Consider the following 18,856-nt stretch of genomic DNA (forward strand, 5'->3'; position numbering starts at 1 on the left):
AATTGAATTTCGCTTGTCGCATTATGCCGATGGGGCGGATATTTAATAGGAGACTGGCGAGCGCAACCGCTGGGGTAAAAGCTCCAAATCACTTTGTCAGAGTGACCAAAGTGATGAAAGGGGATTTGTTGGTTTGGGAGGAGTTCTTGGACCGGTACAACGGTCGGACCCTTTGGATGAGCGAGGCATTGTCCAATAGCCAGTTGGAATTGTATACTGATGCGGCTGGAGCGACAGGTTTTGGGGCAATTTTTCAGACGCGCTGGTGTGTGGGAAAGTGGCCACGGCTTTGGGTGGAAGCAGGTTTGGTGAGGAATTTGGCGCTCCTGGAATTGTTTCCCATCATTGTGGCAATCGAGTTGTGGGGCCCCGTTTTTTCCGGAAGAAGGGTTTGCTTGCATTGTGACAACATGGCGGTGGTGCATTCCATCAATGCACTGTCGGCAAAATCCCCACCGGTTGTGGGGTATTTAAGGCACCTGGTGTTGCGATGCTTGGAGTTGAACATTTGCGTGGTGGCTCGGCACGTGCCAGGGATTCGGAATGAGGTGGCTGATGCGCTATCTCGGTTTCAGTTTTGCAGGTTCAGGAAGCTGGTGCCGGGAGCGGACGCGGATGGAGAACCTTGCCCGGAATGGCTGTGGGACCTGGCATCGGTATAGCATTTGAGGGAATTAGGAGATCGGTGTCTGAGGCTACTTGGTGCCGATATCAGGCGGTGTGGCAAGCTTGGGCAGAGTTGGAGAGAGGGGAATTTTTGGAGTCGGGTTACAAGGGCCGAGTGTTGGGGGTCCTGATGTTAATTAGTGGGGATTTTTCGGCAGGTCGGTCCGTTTCGGTGATTGGTGGCAAGTTGGCGGCATTGGCCTTCTTGTTTCAGATGCAAGGGGTTCGGGACGCGACTAAGGATTTTCTGGTGCGGCAGGCAATGAAAGGTTTTCGAAAGGGGGCCCAGTCGCGTGACATGAGGCGGCCGGTGTCATTGCCATTGTTGGTTCATTTAGTGGGGTGTTTGGGGGAATTGTGTTCGTCTTCTTATGAGAGGGTGTTGTTTTCAGTAGCTTTTGTATTGGCGTTTTTTGGGGCCTTTCGCATTGGTGAATTGGTCAGCCAGACCAAGCAAGCGATGGGTGGGTTGCTGTTAGAGGATGTAATGCTGGGGGAGGACAGAGTGGAATGTCGCCTTCGCTTTTCGAAGACGGATCAGAGGGGTCGGGGGCGCTTAATAGTGTTGTTTGCTTTACCGGGGCACCAGTTGTGCCCAGTGGCACAAGTGTCTGAGTTTTTAAAGGTTTTCCTGGCGTTTTTCTTAGACATGTGGACGGATTGGCTTTGTCGAGGTACCAATTCAATGCGGTGCTGAAGATGGCTTTAGCAAGGGTGGGGGAGGAGCCACGTGAGTACGGGTCTCACTCCTTTCGGATAGGGGCGGCGACGGAAGCCGCCAGGTGGGGTTTGAGTGAGGATTGTATCCGGCGGATTGGGAGGTGGGAGTCTTCCAGGTTTCGTTTGTACATTAGGCCTCACTTGGTCAGGTGAGGGTCAGGGGTGGGGGATTCCTGGTTTGTGTTTGATGCTGGTTTGTGGTAATTTTTCTTGTGCTGTTGCTGTTTTTATTCGTGGTTTTTGTATTTTGTAGGTCCGTGCCTTGTGTGGATCCTCGGGCACTCCTATGTGTATTGGGGAGCGTTGCGGGCGGATGTGCGTCGTGACGGTCGGCAGCTTGGAGTGTCGGTGTCGGAAGCCCGAGTAAAGTGGCTCGGAATTCGGGGCATGACTTGGGGTAGAGTGCGCCCAGAGGTGGCTTATTATAGCCGTATGGATCGTGACCCTGATGTGTTAATTTTGCACGTGGGTGGGAACGATTTGGGAGTAAGGTCGGCAAGGGAGTTGAAAAGGGACATAAAGCTGGACCTGTTACATTTGTGGAGGGCGTTCCCGGGCATAGTTATTGTTTGGTCGGACATCATAGCTCGGACGCAGTGGCGTTTTGGTAGGTCGGTGGACCGTATTAATAGGGCTCGGAGCAAGCTGAACCGGGCAATTGGTAGGTTTGTGGCGAGGAATGGAGGGTTGGTGGTACGGCATAGAGAATTGGAGGAGTCCACGGAGCAGTATCTGAGGAGAGATGGGGTTCATCTGACTGATGTGGGTCTGGATTTATGGATGTTGGGTTTGAGGGATGGCCTGGAGCAAGCACTAGGGGTGTGGGGGGCCCGGGCCAAGTAAGGGTGTCACTTGGCCGGTCTGTGGCGGGGTGATAGGTCCGTCTGAGAGGTTGGGAGTACCGACAGTCGGTTTGTTGGTACGAAGTCGCTCAAGGGGAGTGGCTTCGGACTGGATGGGAACTTGTGGGCGGAGGGCCCGCAGGTTCTGGGTAGGGGTAATCAACGATGGAACGTTGTTACCCCTCACCTTGGGCCGGGTGGTCACGGCCGAGGTGGTCCTCTGGGCCGGTTTGGAGGTTACGGCCGGGGGGTTAGGAATGATGGTTGGCCTCTCGGATGGATCTATCGGGGTTTCTGGTTATACGGGTATATATGTATAAGGTTAAGTTTAACAATTGAGTGGCATGTTGGGCCACGAGTTTTTGGTATACATATATACGTTTAAATAAAAACTGTGGCCATTCCTGCAATAAAGTCGTGGTTCTCGTCTTTATTTAGGTAGATTGGTATGGGGGTGTTAGCATGGTAACCTGCTTATCCCTTATAGATACGTCAAGAAGGGCAGTGAACCCCATAGGGGTGAACGGACCCCATGACGATCGGGAGGGTGCCAGGTTAGGAAGGGGTTAATTTGGTTTACATGGATAGGGGATATATGGGGCTATAGGATTGGTGGAAGGGAGCTGTAAGGGGATTGGGAGGGGAGCAAGGAAGGGGTGGGGAGTTTGGGGAGGTATAAGAGAGGGGGTGTACTGTTTACCTCCCCTTTTGTCGCCGGAAAGTTGTGTCCCACCCGCCCGCCCTGATATATGTATATGTATATGTTTATAAAAAAAAAAAAAAAAAAAAAAAAAAAATAATGATGAAAAGTGATGGTTTTTTAAAAAAAAAAAAAAAAAAAAATTAAAAAAAAAAGAACAAAGAAAAGAGGAATAAATGAGAATGCAAGGTTGATTTGCCAATTTTGTTGTTGTCACAGCGGGGTGATAGGTCCGTCTGAGAGGTTGGGAGTACCGACAGTCGGTTTGTTGGTACGAAGTCGCTCAAGGGGAGTGGCTTCGGACTGGATGGGAACTTGTGGGCGGAGGGCCCGCAGGTTCTGGGTAGGGGTAATCAACGATGGAACGTTGTTACCCCTCACCTTGGGCCGGGTGGTCACGGCCGAGGTGGTCCTCTGGGCCGGTTTGGAGGTTACGGCTGGGGGGTTAGGAATGATGGTTGGCCTCTCGGATGGATCTATCGGGGTTTCTGGTTATACGGGTATATATGTATAAGGTTAAGTTTAACAATTGAGTGGCATGTTGGGCCACGAGTTTTTGGTATACATATATACGTTTAAATAAAAACTGTGGACATTCCTGCAATAAAGTCGTGGTTCTCGTCTTTATTTAGGTAGATTGGTATGGGGGTGTTAGCATGGTAACCTGCTTATCCCTTATAGATACGTCAAGGTTTCATGTACATTTTTCGTTTGACCTATAATTTTTTTTCTATTTTTCATAGGTTTTAAGAAGATGGAAAACCACTAACCAAAGATCAGTAACTGTATATCACCTCAATGATCTCTTCTCTTTGGAATAAACCAGAACTGTATGAAGAGAAGAAGCAGTTCAGCAGTATACACCATCACATTCTGCAGCTTTTAAATAACGAATAAAGTAAATGTTTCCCTCTAACATGAGTCTTGTCCTACGTTGGACTTTTGTGAACAAATAGGGATTATGAAAAAATACACAAGTGTATATTTTTGTATATCTATTACATGCAGAAATTAAATGAAGATATTCCGAAACCTCCACGGTCTATAACATCTCCACTAAAGCCATAACTAGAAGACAGAGGAGGAAGACCTGCAGCAGTATCTCTTCCACTGTGTCTATGTGAGAGTAAAGCTCTGAGGAGGAAAGCGGAGAATGGGGGACACACTGGATAGATCTCAAACTGTACATCTCTATAAATCCACACCAGGAAAGGCCCAAGCACCCAGGACAATACTAGAGAGAGAATTTACATAGTGATGCAGAAAAAAGTAAAATATGTGATACAATTTCCTCGGCTGCTCTACATTTTATTCCTTACTACCTTATTGTACAGTTATCCGATGGACTATCACTATATTGTGGAATTTAGTTTAATTTGTAATGCAGGTCAAAAAATGGTTTCCAAAACTAGCCAGAAGAATTCAAAATGCAGTTCTGGAGTATAGTGTAATATATAACTCAGAACTAGAGATGAGCAAACCCGAGGTTCAGTGTTTTTGCACAAACACAAACTTTACAAAAAAAAACCCAGAGTTCAGGTTTGGAGATCAGATACTTTACGTATACAAACCACTAGAGTGAGCGTTGCTGTGCTCGGGTACGCTCGGTGCTCAGCCCAGTGCGAGCATCTTGCAGTGTTTGATCGGCTCGCACTGGGAGTAACAACAGCGTGATCAGATGTAGTGTGCACAAAGAAAAAAATGGAAGAACCCATACCACCTGCCTCCGGAAATGTTCTGTTTACGGCTGAACTGCCCAGTTAGTGACTTCCATTGGGGTTCAGTTAAAGTCCGAGTCCCAAACCGAACTTTATTTAAATTTCGGCTGAGCCCACCGTACCAAACTTCCACAGGTCCGCTCATCTCTACTCAGGACTGGTAGAAGATCATGAAATGTATGTACTGTATACACTACAAATGTATGTGAATATATAAACAGAAATACTTGAGAGTAGGTCAGTTTTCATGTGTGATCCCTTGACCCCAGAAACGAGAATGGAGCAGTGTCAGATTATATAGAGAATGGTTTAACTTCAACTGTAGACAGGACAGCAGAACAGATATACAGTCATATGAAAAAGTTTGGGCACCCCTATTTATGTTAACCTTTTTTCTTTAAAACAATTAAGTTTTTTGCAACAGCTATTTCAGTTTCATATATATATATATATATAACTGATGGACTGAGTAATATTTCTGGATTGAAATGAGGTTTATTGTACTAACAGAAAATGTGCAATCCGCATTTAAACAAAATTTGACCGGTGCAAAAGGGCACCTCAACATAAAAGTGACATTAATATTTTGTAGATCCTCCTTTTGCAAAAATAACAGCCTCTAGTCGCTTCCTGTAGCTTTTATTGAGTTCCTGGATCCTGGATGAAGGTATATTTGACCATTCCTGTTTACAAAACAATTCCAGTTCAGTTAAGTTTGATGGTCGCTGAGCATGGACAGCACGCTTCAAATCATCCCACAGATGTTCAATGATATTCAGGTCTGGGGACTGGGATGGCCATTCCAGAAAATTGTATTGTTCCTCTGCATGAATGCCTGAGTAGATTTGGAGCGGTGTTTTGGATCATTGTCTTGCTGATATATCCATCCCCTGCGTAACTTCAACTTCATCACTGATTCTTGCACATTATTGTCAAGAATCTGCTGATACTGAGTTGAATCCATGCGACCCTCAACTTTAACAAGATTCCCGGTGCTGGCATTGGCCACACAGCCCCAAAGCATGATGGAACCTCCACCAAATTTTACTGTGGGTAGCAAGTGCTTTTCTTGGAATGCCGTGTTTTTTTGCCTCCATGCATAACGCCTTTTTGTATGACCAAACAACTCAATCTTTGTTTCATCAGTCCACAGGACCTTCTTCCAAAATGTAACTGACTTGTCCAAATGTGCTTTTGCATACCTCAGGCGACTCTGTTTGTGGCGTGCTTGCAGAAACAGCTTCTTTCGCATCACTCTCCCATACACCTTCTCCTTGTGCAACGTGCACTGTATTGTTGACCGATGCACATTGACACCATCTGCAGCAAGATGAAGCTGCAGGTCTTTGGAGGTGGTCTGTGGATTGTCCTTGACTGTTCTCACCATTCTTCTTCTCTGCCTTTCTGATACTTTTCTTGGCCTGCCACTTCTGGGCTTAACAAGAACTGTACCTGTGTTCTTCCATTTCCTTACTATGTTCCTCACAGTGGAAACTGACAGTTTAAATCTCCGAGACAACTTTTTGTATCCTTCCCCTGAACAACTATGTTGAATAATCTTTTTTTTGAGATCATTTGAGAGTTGTTTTGAGGAGCCCATGATGCCACACTTCATAGGAGATTCAAATAGGAGAACAACTTGCAAGTGGCCACCTTAAATACCTTTTCTCATGATTGGATACACCTGCCCATGAAGTTTAAAGCTCAATGAGGTTACAAAACCAATTTAGTGCTTTAGTAATTCAGTAAAAAGTAGCTAGGAGTGTTCAAATCAAGAAATTGCTAAAGGTGCCCATACTTTTGCACCGGTCAAATTTTGTTTAAATGTGGATTGCACATTTTCTGTTAGTACAATAAACCTCATTTCAATCCAGAAAAATTACTCAGTCCATCAGTTATTAGAAATTTGAAACTGAAATAGCTGTTGCAAAAAAACAAAAATTGTTATAAAGAAAAAAGGTTAATATTAATAGGGGTGCCCAAACTATTTCATATGACTGTAGTTCTCAGTAATGTCTGAAATGTAATGGTTACACATTGGTTACACAGCTTGGTGGTTACAAAACAGTATAAATCATAGTAGTAACACTGAACTATCACAGCACAGAGCTTGGTGGTTGCACAACAAAGCAGTGGAGGAGATTAGATGCTAGACAATAACACTGTGGAACCAAGCTTGGTGGTTACACAATAATACTGAAGTACACAGTACACAGCTTGGTTGTTACACAAGTATACTGGATATTCGAGAATATAACACATGACATCTTTCCCCCCATTTTAAATTCAGTATCCTCTTGATAAGTTGAATCAAGACTGTGTATCAGTTGAGGCCCACATTTTTGGCATGAGGAAAGGCACATTCATGTAGATATATATATATATATATATATATATATATATATATATATATATATATATATATATATATACATATATATATGTGTTAACTTTGTGTGTTATGGACAAGATTATGAATTATTATGAGTATATCATTGTTACATGGAGATATCCATAAAGAACAGGATTTAAGATGGTGTTTGAACTGTACCCCACATATCTCTTGGCTTAAGACTCAGACAGACAGTCTGGGCTGTTCTTGTGACCAGTGAATCATGCTGACATTGCTTAATATAAATGAGGAACCAAGCACATTACAGTAAATTGTATATCACAGAATAAGCTGTTCTACTTTATCCAATAGGAGACGTGTTACGTATTCTTGGCACCTAGCCAAGAAGCCGGTTATATATATCTGTACAAACTTCCGGAATAAAGGAGTCTTACTTTCTATTCATATCCGAGTACGTCTCTCTGGTGTGTGTGAAAGAGTGTGGTTATGCATGCTACCACAAGTGACTCATAATTTGGACTGCAGACAGTTAAAGAGGGATGCACGACTAAATGGCATCAACCTAAATTAAGGCCTTATCATGTGTTGTATTACACCTGTTCCATCCAGAGAAGCAATGACACGGCATATTTTACTTTGTGTTAGTACATTTTTGGCTGGTCTTTGCAAGCCAGTTCTTATCCCATTTTTTTTTTGTTAAACCAATTCAACAAAATCTATGGTTTATGGTCACTTTAGGCTGTTATTCTCTAGCCTTCCTTTCTTGTGTGAAAATGAAGAAAAAAAGAAAATAAGTAACTCACTTTGTCAGATCTAAATAGGACAGGGGGCAATAAATTATATACATAACATAAACTAAAGAAACACAGGCTCCGGCTATAGTCCATTTATAAATATGTCTTTTCAGAATTTATGTTATTGCAACAATATACATTTCAACAATATACATTGCTGGTAAAGTTTTTTGCACCTTGTGATAACATGGTCTGTGTATACTTTAAACTATATCCGTGAAGGGCAAAAAAACAAAAGCAAATTAAAATATTGTCAGAATGTGAGCAGAGGAACAAAATAAAAATGTATTTTCCAAGTAAATCACCATACAATGCTTTGATGATTCCCAACAAAAAAAAAACTATCATAACTCAAAAAATCTAATTTTCTCTGCAAAGTTAATTTAATCATTGGGGTAAGACCAGTAAAATAAAAACAAACTATTGCTAATTTCTTTTTGCCAATTTCTTAATGCTAACAGTTGAAAAAACAATAAAACCATGCTCTACAAGTTGGGAGAGGTTGCTTTCCAATCGTATCTCTTCCAGAGAAGGATGTTTTTCAAAGTAGACGCAGAAGAAAAAAAACTCATCTTCCTTTGTTTAACGTTTGAAAAAAATACTGCTCCTCTTCCCCCCGCCCTTTTTAGGCAGAGTAGTAAAAAAAAAAACTTATATGTTTTAAGTTTGAAGAAACTGCTGCTCCTCCCCACTGCCAAATACCAAAGGGGTTTTTTTTTGTATCTTGTCTCTTCAAAACAGATCTCTGTTGGATCTATTCAATTATTTTACAAATTGATAAAATACCTTCTATCATCTCTTTGTGGTAAGTTCTTTAAGATTTTTGGATTGGCTAACACAGTACAAAGATATATATTTACCTCCCGTATTCTGTCAGATATAATGCTGCAGGACTTTAAAATACTGATTATTTTATATGGGCAATTACATATTTCTATTTTATATTTACCAATTCTTCAAGGTTTTCACCTATTTAAATCTTACTTACATTTATTGGATGTCTGATTAAGCGAACATACTATTTAAATATTTTAGTTGTTAATGCAAGGAAAACTCAAAAAAGTTTATAGGGGGTGGGATTTCAACTTTGAAAGAAAGAAATAATGAGAGGAGTCTGGCTAACCTGGGTGTATACTGGGAGTGTCTGCATTACTATACAGTTATGTGCTTTGCTTTTTGCTACTATTCTATGAACGCCTACATTTATGCATGATTTGTATGTAGCATATGTCGCGGGCGGCGGGGCGCTGCGCTTGCTAACACTCGGGTCCGGCGCTGCTGCTGCTGCTGCTCGGTGGCTCGAGTGGTGGGCCGGATTCGGGGACATGAGCGGCGCTTCTCGCCCGTGAGTGAAAAGGGGGTGATTTGTTTGGGTATTTAGTCCGTGATGCCACCCACGGGTTGTGGTGAAGATGGGCACCACCGTTGCTGATGACGGGGATCCCGGGAGCGATGTTAGGGAGCAGCTGGGATGTTGTTTTCCCCGTCCGTGGGTAGGGGTTGGTGGTCCCGGGGCCCGGTGGTGTGACAGGGAGGCAGGGTCGGTGAGGTGCAGGGTTGCAGGGGCAGCGCGGCTGGATGGACGGGTCCCGCAGCCGGCTGCAGTGTCTCTTCCCGGACAGGTGATGGTGGCTGTCTCTCCCTGCACCTTTGTGTACTGTTTTGACTCCAATGGTTTCCCAACGGTAGTCCGCTCCCCGGTGTATAGATACCGGAGGAGCCCGTTTTGCCCGCAGGCGCTGGCCCTTGGATTTCTAGCCAGTGGCGGTGGCTGTATATCCTCACGGTGTGAGCGGTTGCCTTCAATCGGGACTTGGTTGTTAGGGAACCCCGGGGGTTCCTGTTACATTCGGAGTTGACTATTGACGGCGGCTCCAAGCCTGGTCGGGGTCCGATGGCCCTGCCTGGGTGTGCTTAGCTTCACTCCGTTCCCCGATTCGGTACCGGTGGGCCACCGCCTAGCCCTGGTCCTTACGGCTCTGCGGAGTTCCACCAACTCCTGCAGACGGCCACCACCGTCTGCCAACCTTGCTGTCAGCGCCTGGGCTCCAACCCAGACACTCACGTGTTTTCTCCTCTCACTTCCACCTCCTAAATTGTTCTGTCACTTTTCCCTCCTTCAGGCCTGTGAACTTCTCGGTGGGTGGGGCCAACCGCCTGGCTCCGCCCCACCTGGTGTGGACATCAGACCCTGGAGGGAGGCAACAAGGGTTTTGTGTCTGACTAATGTAACTATCCGGGGGTGGGGGGGTGTCTGTGTTCTGTCTGTGGCTACCTGGCTAGTCCAGGGCGCCACACATACAACAAAGAGTCCACCATACAGGGATTGAACATGACAAAGACATTTTGAATTTATAAACTTTGCATAGTCTCACCAAGCTGAAAGAATCCCAAAAATCTTTGATTATCAAAAAATGCTATAACATAGTATACTCAGCATAATTACCAGTTCGTTTAACACTCAGGCTTATTTTTTTCCTTGTGCAGCTGCCCAGGAGCTGCCTAGCCCCCAACCTACAGATATGGGGGCAGTGGTGTGTGTGTCTCTCTGCTCCGGCTTCCCTTTTTCAGAATAATCAATGATGAGAGCATTTTTGAAACAGATCTTAGGTTTTGAACACTCCACAATCTCTATCATAGATTTTGTATGATACACAATACACACGTCCACCATACTGGTCCATTTATCAACACATTTATGCAACATGCACTTTTCTTCACATTCTTTCAGTATCTTTTGCTGACTAACCTACGAACAGCAGCTTGAACTCTAGCCAAATTGAAAGTTTCTGCTTTATGACATCATGTGACCAGTTTTTATAGTATCCCAAACAAAGAGTTTGAAAAAAATATAGTTCTACCTCTGTACAAGTCACTAGTGCGACCGCACTTAGAACACTGTGTACAATTCTGGTCACCGATATATAAGAAGGACATAGCTGATCTGGAGAGGGTGCAGAGAAGAGCCACCAAGATTATTAGAGGAATGGGTGGGCTGCAATACCAAGACAGGTTATTAAACTTGGGGTTATTTAGTTTGGAAAAACGAAGGCTTTGGGGGGATCTAATCACAATGTATAAATATATGAGGGGACAATACAGAGACCTTTCCAAAGATCTTTTTACACCTAGGCCTGCGACTGGAACACGGGGGCATCCACTACGTCTTGAGGAAAGAAGGTTTAATCATAATCACAGACGAGGATTCTTTACTGTACGAGCAGTGAGACTATGGAACTCTCTGCCGCATGGTGTTGTAATGAGTGATTCACTACTAACATTTAAGCAGAGCCTGGATGCCTTTCTTGAAAAATTTAATATTACCAGTTATGTATTTTAGATTTTATGACAGGGTAGTGATCCAGAGAACCAGTCTGATTGCCGGATGTGGAGTCAGGAAGGACATTTTTTCCCCATTGGAACTTGTTTGCCACATTGGGGTTTTTTTGCCTTCCTCTGGATCAACATGTTAGGCTACAGGTTGAACTAGATGGACTTAGGCGGGCTTTGCACGCTGCGACATCGGTAACAATGTGTTACCGATGCTGCAGCGATAGTCCCGCCCCCGTCGCACGTTCGATATATAGTGAAAGTTGCCGTAGCGATTATTATCGCTACGGCAGCTTTACACGCACATACCTGCCGTGCGACGTCCCTCTGGCCGGCGACCCACCTCCTTCCTTAGGGGGCGGGTCGTGCGGCGTCACAGTGACGTCACACGGCAGGCGGCCAATTGAAGCGGAGGGGCGGAGATGAGCAGGATGTAAACATCCCGCCCACCTCCGTCCTTCTCATTGCAGCCGGCGGCAGGTAAGGTGAAGGTTCCTCGCTCCTGCGGCTTCATACACAGCGATGTGTGCTGCCGCAGGAGCGAGGAACAACATCGCACCTGTCGCAGCACCGGCATTATGGAAATGTCGGAGGCTGCAGCGATGATACGATAACGACGCTTTTGCGCTCGTTCATCGTATCAAAAAGGATTTGCACGTTGCGATATCGACTGCGACGCCGGATGTGCGTCACTTTCGATTTGACCCCACCGACATCGCACGTGCAATGTCGCAACGTGCAAAGCCCGCCTTAGAGTCTCCCTTCAACCTTAAAAACTATGATACTATGATAAACAAAGAAATAACTTTTCAGAACTTTGCACCAATAAGAGCTACAGGGGGGTGTATAGATATGTGAAACTTCCCCAAACATCAGTGTTAGCTATGACATCATTTAGTTATAAGGCAAGATGGTTTCTATAAGATCAAAACAGATTGTATTCTCTCACTGGCTCAGAGTTTGGCTACATAAAAATAATGTGGCTCAGAGTTTGGTTACACAATAATACTGTGGCTCAGAGTTTGGTTACACTGTAAACAGGCCCAGGGTGGTAGTCATGAACAAGGGCTTCACTTAGCTCACCCTGGTAAGCTATAGAAATAAGGGATTGCTGTGTGTGGGTGGGATGATGTCATTTAAGATGGACACCTTCGCCTTTGGACCAAGGTGGCACCATTCCTCCTGAAAGCACTCTATCTTCAGGATAAGGACACCAGTCAATTTGTTAAAAAACATGGCACACTTTTCTTGGCAGAAAACTGGAGTTTATGGCAACAGACAGCACAATTCATCTTATCTTTTGTACAACGCAGAGGCACAATCTTAACGATTTCTGAAAATAGCATACTACTTATGTACAATATATGGAAAGGACAAATGGGAGATATATCCTTCCTTCTCTTTGTGCAGAACCTCACGAGTCAATGTGTAATGCTATGGCCCCTGCACAAAGGCAACTTAAATTAGTCCTCTTCCTATTTTACTGGAAGCCATGCGTCAATGTGTTTTGGTGCTTTCCCTGCCCACTACCACAGACAGTAATCCCTTATGAAGACCACTCCTTGAGCCGATACTCTCTTCCAGTATTTCTGGCTAGGAATTTCCTTTCTCTTACAAGGTCCTTGTCACGCTATTAGATGTGGTGTGCACGTTCAGACCAACAGATGTTTAACGCACAACAAAAATACATCTTAACAACTGCACATGTGAAGCCCCACAGGTGGTGTGTCGGTGTCGGTGCGTTACCTTCAGGGACTCCACGTTGCTGGATCTCCGTCACTGGTAGGAAATCTTCGGTTTTGATCGTGACGCCACTCTCAGATTTGCGGTCAGTGGGGACCGCCACTGCAGGTTAGGGGAACGCCTGGGGCTGATGGTGTGTGCAGTTAGTTGGAATAGCCTCCTGAGAGTGAGGCAAGCCCCAGGATCCAGTGTAGGTGCGTAGTACCACAAGTCGCAGAATGACCACACAGGCAGGATGTCTTTTAGGGTTTTTACTCACATTTGATGGCAGGGTGAGTAACCCGGGCGTAGCTGAGATGAACCAGATGGGAACCAGGTATCGTTCAGGCTGACTTTATGAGGGTGACTACTGACTCGCCTTCCTTAGCCCTTGGTGGTTTGGGGTGACCCCGACTTTTAGTCCCTATGGGGGTCACCCAGGGAAGATGCTGCAGCCTCTCTCCCCTTCGTTCGCCGTATGCTTGTTCCCCGGACCAGGCCACTCCAGCTTCTTGCCTCCTATGACCTATGGGCCCTCACTGCGGTTACGTGGCTGCGGCTTTTGTGGTGATGTGGTGTGGGCTTTGAGAGCCCCACACCGGCAGGTTTAGCAGAAGAAAGCTGGATCTATCTTCGCTTCGGGATCTGCCGCCCGGTTGGGCCTGGTGCTCTCTAGCAGTCTCCTTACTTCCCACTCCGTGCACTCCCTAGCTGAAGCTGGCTTTCAGGTAGCACTCCTAGTTGACCGTTCTCCCCCGTCTGTAGCCACTGCGCGGGCGCTGTTAGACAGCAACAGCCCCACAGGTCTGCTCCTCACTGAGCCCTATGGAGTTCTGCCCTAACTGACTCACTGCCCCTCCTCTCCTGTTCTTGCCTACGCCACCTAGCAACCAGACTCTCCACCACACCCCTTGAGAGGAGATGGAGGCTCTACCCCCTCCACTATTCCAGTGAAGGTGAAGGCTTGCCCCCTCCTGGGATCCCCAGGGGTCCTCTCATGGGTACATGTGTGAGACCTGATCACTATGCGCCTGTGTTCCACACCCCGGTCAGCCTTCTGGATTACCTGTGTTGTACTGTCCCCAGCATGGGTGCAGTACTCAGTGGTGCCTGACCAGGTCAGGGGCGCCACATTCCCCCTTAGTTATCACCAGCACGTCCTCGGGCTGCAAGACAACATTTTAAAATGCATAAAACATTAAAACATGTAAAACATTTTTAAAACCACCAGGTATCAGACATCACCACCCTCCACCCACAAGTCCGTTAACCCACCCAAAACCCTCTCAGGAGGCAGGTCACCGGTCCTGTTGGTAACCAGGTCTGGGCCATCTACTTCCCCAGACCTTTCCTCCAATCTTCCTCTCCCGTTGGCCGCGACTTCAGCCACTTCTGGCAGGATGTAGAGGCGGCTTTCATGGGCTGGTGGTTTCAGGGTATACCTGGCCTGGTGGATCCGCGCCGTCAGCCTCTTCTGGCAGGATGCAGAGGCGGCCTCCACAGTTGGTGCTGACCAGGTACCCTCTTTGTGGTGGTGAGCCAAGGCCCCATAAACAGGCGTGCTCTCTGGTCGCAGGTGAGCCAAGGCCCTTTTCTACGGACGGGCCCCCCTGGTTGCAGACGAGCCCAAGCCCCTAAACAGGCTGGCCCTGGTGGTGGTGCCACTGGTGTAACTATTTACACTGCGAGAGTTTGTGGCTATAGCAAGTTCATAGCCTTAAAGTTTATTTCTCACAATAGTTTTTGTGGGCGCATTTCTTAAACGTTGCAAACAAAACTTGTCAAAACTTCAACTGGTAACTTGCTGTATTTCTTTACTTCTCTCTACTCTACTCCTCCGTTTCACCAGGGCGTGGGCATGTAGGGCACCGGCACCTGTGACTTTCTTGCTCTCCGTCGTCGTCCGTGGTTGTTTCATCTGTAGGATCTTTGTCTGTGGTTGTTTCATCTGTAGGATCTTTATCTTTCCTTTCTTGGTCTTCATCTGTTTCCTTTTCTGCATCTGTTTCTTTATCTCTGTCTTGTCTTTCTTGTCTTTCTTGTCTTTCTTGTCTTTCTTGTCTTTCTTGTCTTTCTTGTCTTTCTTGTCTTTCTTGTAGCATGGGATGGCTGTAAGGTTTGCTGGGACATAGCGCTACGTCCAGGGCATACAATCCCCTTTCGCCCTGATGCATGGTGAACTGGACTGAGTCTCCCATCTTTAGATTTCTGCCAGGGTGTCCTCTAGGCAGATGAGCGCTTACATCTCTCCTGTTAACAAATATCCCCTCCTTGATGCCAGGGGCTACAATGAATCCATAACCACTTCTCAGATTGAAATCTTCCACTACGCCATGACACAGGGGTCCTCTGGCCTGGGCTTTGGACCTTCTTAGACACCTTTTCTCCTCCAGGTCTCTGACCGTGACTTCTCTCTGCTCTGGGGATTGTGGTGCTGGAGCAACCTGTGTTCTGCTGCGCCGTGTCTTGCGGGCTGGATTCATGCCTGTGGGCTTCCAGGTGAGGTCTTTGGGTTGATCTTCATCTGCTGACGGTGTCAAGTCTTCCTCCTCCCAGCGGGAATAGGGCAGCATCTCCGGCTCTGGGTAGGGGTCTGCTGCCGTTGGCGTCGGAGTCAGCCCTTCTGCTTCCGGGCCTCCTCTCCCCCTTAGTTCTTCTTGGCACTCCTTTGGTGGCAGTGCTGGGGATGGGCTTTCTTCAGCTGGTCTGGGCGGTGGACTCTCTGGCGCGGCTGCAGGGGTTACCTGAATCTCCTTGGGGGTATGCGGAGGGAGCAGATACCGATCCACCATCTCCTGTGGGAACTGGGCCTCTAGGTCAGCCTTCAGCTTCCAGTATTCAGGGTCCTCTCCTATCAGGGTCTTCCTAGCAGGGACCTCTCTGGACTGGGGAGCGGTGTCTGCTCTGGCCTTGCAGGCCGGGGAAAATAGTGATGCAATCTCTTGGCGGGCCGCGCCCTGTATGGCGGCGGCCTGGTCTTGGCGGGCCGCGCCTGGCATGGCGGCGGCCTGGTCTTGGCGGGCCGCGCCTGGCATGGCGGCGGCCTGGTCTTGGCGGGCCGCGCCTGGCATGGCGGCGGCCTGGTCTTGGCGGGCCGCGCCTGGCATGGCGGCGGCCTGGTCTTGGCGGGCCGCGCCCGGCATGGCGGCAGCCTGGATCAGTGTCGCTGTTGCAGGGGGCTCTGTGCAGGCTGGGCTGGACGTCGCTGCAGCGATCGGAGCTTGGCGGGCCGCACCCGGCGGGGCTGCGGCCTGGTTCAGCATATCACTTGCGGCGCGGACGAGCGTCACTGCTGCGTTGGGGTCTTGGCGGACCGGGTTCAGCAGGGTGGCAGCCTGGGTCAGCGTCACACCTGCAGCACGGATGAGCACTGCCGTGGTGGTCGGAGCCCTGCGGGACAGGCGGGGCATGGCTGCGGCGGCCTGGATTTGGCGGGCCGCATCTAGCGTGGCTGCGGCCTGGCTCGGTGGCGCCGCGCCGGGCGCCTCTTCCGGGACCGCGGGCGTGGCAGCAGGGGTCGGGGCACCTGTGCTGGCCGGGGCATCACTCGACTCACCCATCTGTGGCAGCATCGGGGTCTGCGTCGTCGCCGCTCGGTCTGACATGCGTCGCGCGGCTCCCTCCTCGTAGGTCCGCACCGCCGCAGCCATCTCCAGGAGCTCCGTGCGTTCTTCCCTAAGCTGTCGCACAATCCCGGCCTCCAGCCGGTCGCAGAAGATGGCAAGCTCCCGGCACCACCAGGCAGCAGTGCCTGGTTCTGGGTATCCGCGTCTGGACTCCATTTCCTCTAGCACGCTACTGGCTTCTTCTCTGCTCCGCCGTCTCTGGACGCTTCCGCTTTCTTCATCAGCAAGGTCAGAACTCTGCAGAGGATCTCTGGGTAGCCACGCCTCTTCGTGGGCGGTAACTTCTTCCAGCGCGGGCTGCTGTTGTTTTTCAGCGCGCTTTTCATGGTGGCAATATGGCGGCGCTTCCAATTTTTCAAGCGGACCGCCCAGGCACATGGTCACCTGTCTGAACAGGTCTAGTCCTTATCCTGTTCGTGACGCCAGATGTGAAGCCCCACAGGTGGTGTGTCGGTGTCGGTGCGTTACCTTCAGGGACTCCACGTTGCTGGATCTCCGTCACTGGTAGGAAATCTTCGGTTTTGATCGTGACGCCACTCTCAGATTTGCGGTCAGTGGGGACCGCCACTGCAGGTTAGGGGAACGCCTGGGGCTGATGGTGTGTGCAGTTAGTTGGAATAGCCTCCTGAGAGTGAGGCAAGCCCCAGGACCCAGTGTAGGTGCGTAGTACCACAAGTCGCAGAATGACCACACAGGCAGGATGTCTTTTAGGGTTTTTACTCACATTTGATGGCAGGGTGAGTAACCCGGGCGTAGCTGAGATGAACCAGATGGGAACCAGGTATCGTTCAGGCTGACTTTATGAGGGTGACTACTTACTCGCCTTCCTTAGCCCTTGGTGGTTTGGGGTGACCCCGACTTTTAGTCCCTATGGGGGTCACCCAGGGAAGATGCTGCAGCCTCTCTCCCCTTCGTTCGCCGTATGCTTGTTCCCCGGACCAGGCCACTCCAGCTTCTTGCCTCCTATGACCTATGGGCCCTCACTGCGGTTACGTGGCTGCGGCTTTTGTGGTGATGTGGTGTGGGCTTTGAGAGCCCCACACCGGCAGGTTTAGCAGAAGAAAGCTGGATCTATCTTCGCTTCGGGATCTGCCGCCCGGTTGGGCCTGGTGCTCTCTAGCAGTCTCCTTACTTCCCACTCCGTGCACTCCCTAGCTGAAGCTGGCTTTCAGGTAGCACTCCTAGTTGACCGTTCTCCCCCGTCTGTAGCCACTGCGCGGGCGCTGTTAGACAGCAACAGCCCCACAGGTCTGCTCCTCACTGAGCCCTATGGAGTTCTGCCCTAACTGACTCACTGCCCCTCCTCTCCTGTTCTTGCCTACGCCACCTAGCAACCAGACTCTCCACCACACCCCTTGAGAGGAGATGGAGGCTCTACCCCCTCCACTATTCCAGTGAAGGTGAAGGCTTGCCCCCTCCTGGGATCCCCAGGGGTCCTCTCATGGGTACATGTGTGAGACCTGATCACTATGCGCCTGTGTTCCACACCCCGGTCAGCCTTCTGGATTACCTGTGTTGTACTGTCCCCAGCATGGGTGCAGTACTCAGTGGTGCCTGACCAGGTCAGGGGCGCCACACACACACAAGGCGGACACCAAGAATACAATAACAACAGTGGGCCCTGGCTCTAGTGAGATGACAGATGGGACACCTCCTGCCCTTACCTGCCGCTGTACCCATCACTCCTAGCCAGACCCTATACAGGTTCCTCACCTGTCGCTGAGCAGGAACCTGAAGCCCTGAAAAATACCTACTATAGTCCTGGCTAGTGAGTGGGAAGGTAAGGTTCACTAGACCCATCACTGCACTAATACAAAAAGAGGGTAAGGGAGATAAACAGGGGAAAAACAACCAAAATGGAGAAGAAACGACTTCATGATAAATCCCCATCAGTTCCTTCCACTAAGGCAGCCAGAATATAAATGTTTTTTCATAATCAGCAAAGATTGCTGGGAAATCTTGCTAATTAACACAAAGGAGCATGGCTACAGAGCAACTGCACCTGACATGCACTGTGGGGAAGCTGCTAGAAGCAAAACTGACAAACTGTTAGAGCACCAAGAGAAACTAAATAACATTTAAATGTAGAGTCCAAGATAGAAATGAGGGATCACAACTCCAAAACTGGCATTAGTCTTCAAAACTAGAGAGATGACAGTGACAGTGCCCTTTAACTCCCGGCTAATACTGGAGTTACTCCTGTCAACGACTGCTCTCAGACAGGTTGCATCCACCTGCTTCTGTGATCATTTCTGTCTCCACTAACATTTCTTTCGGTTCATGCTTCTGCAACTCATTAGACTTCTCTGCTCCTATGACATGTTCTTGCCACTCTCCACACTGCTGTCCTCACACTGACTCTAAACAGGAACTATATTTTCCTAT

This window comes from Anomaloglossus baeobatrachus, chromosome 5, assembly GCF_048569485.1.
Source record: "Anomaloglossus baeobatrachus isolate aAnoBae1 chromosome 5, aAnoBae1.hap1, whole genome shotgun sequence".
NCBI classification, from domain to species: domain Eukaryota; kingdom Metazoa; phylum Chordata; class Amphibia; order Anura; family Aromobatidae; genus Anomaloglossus; species Anomaloglossus baeobatrachus.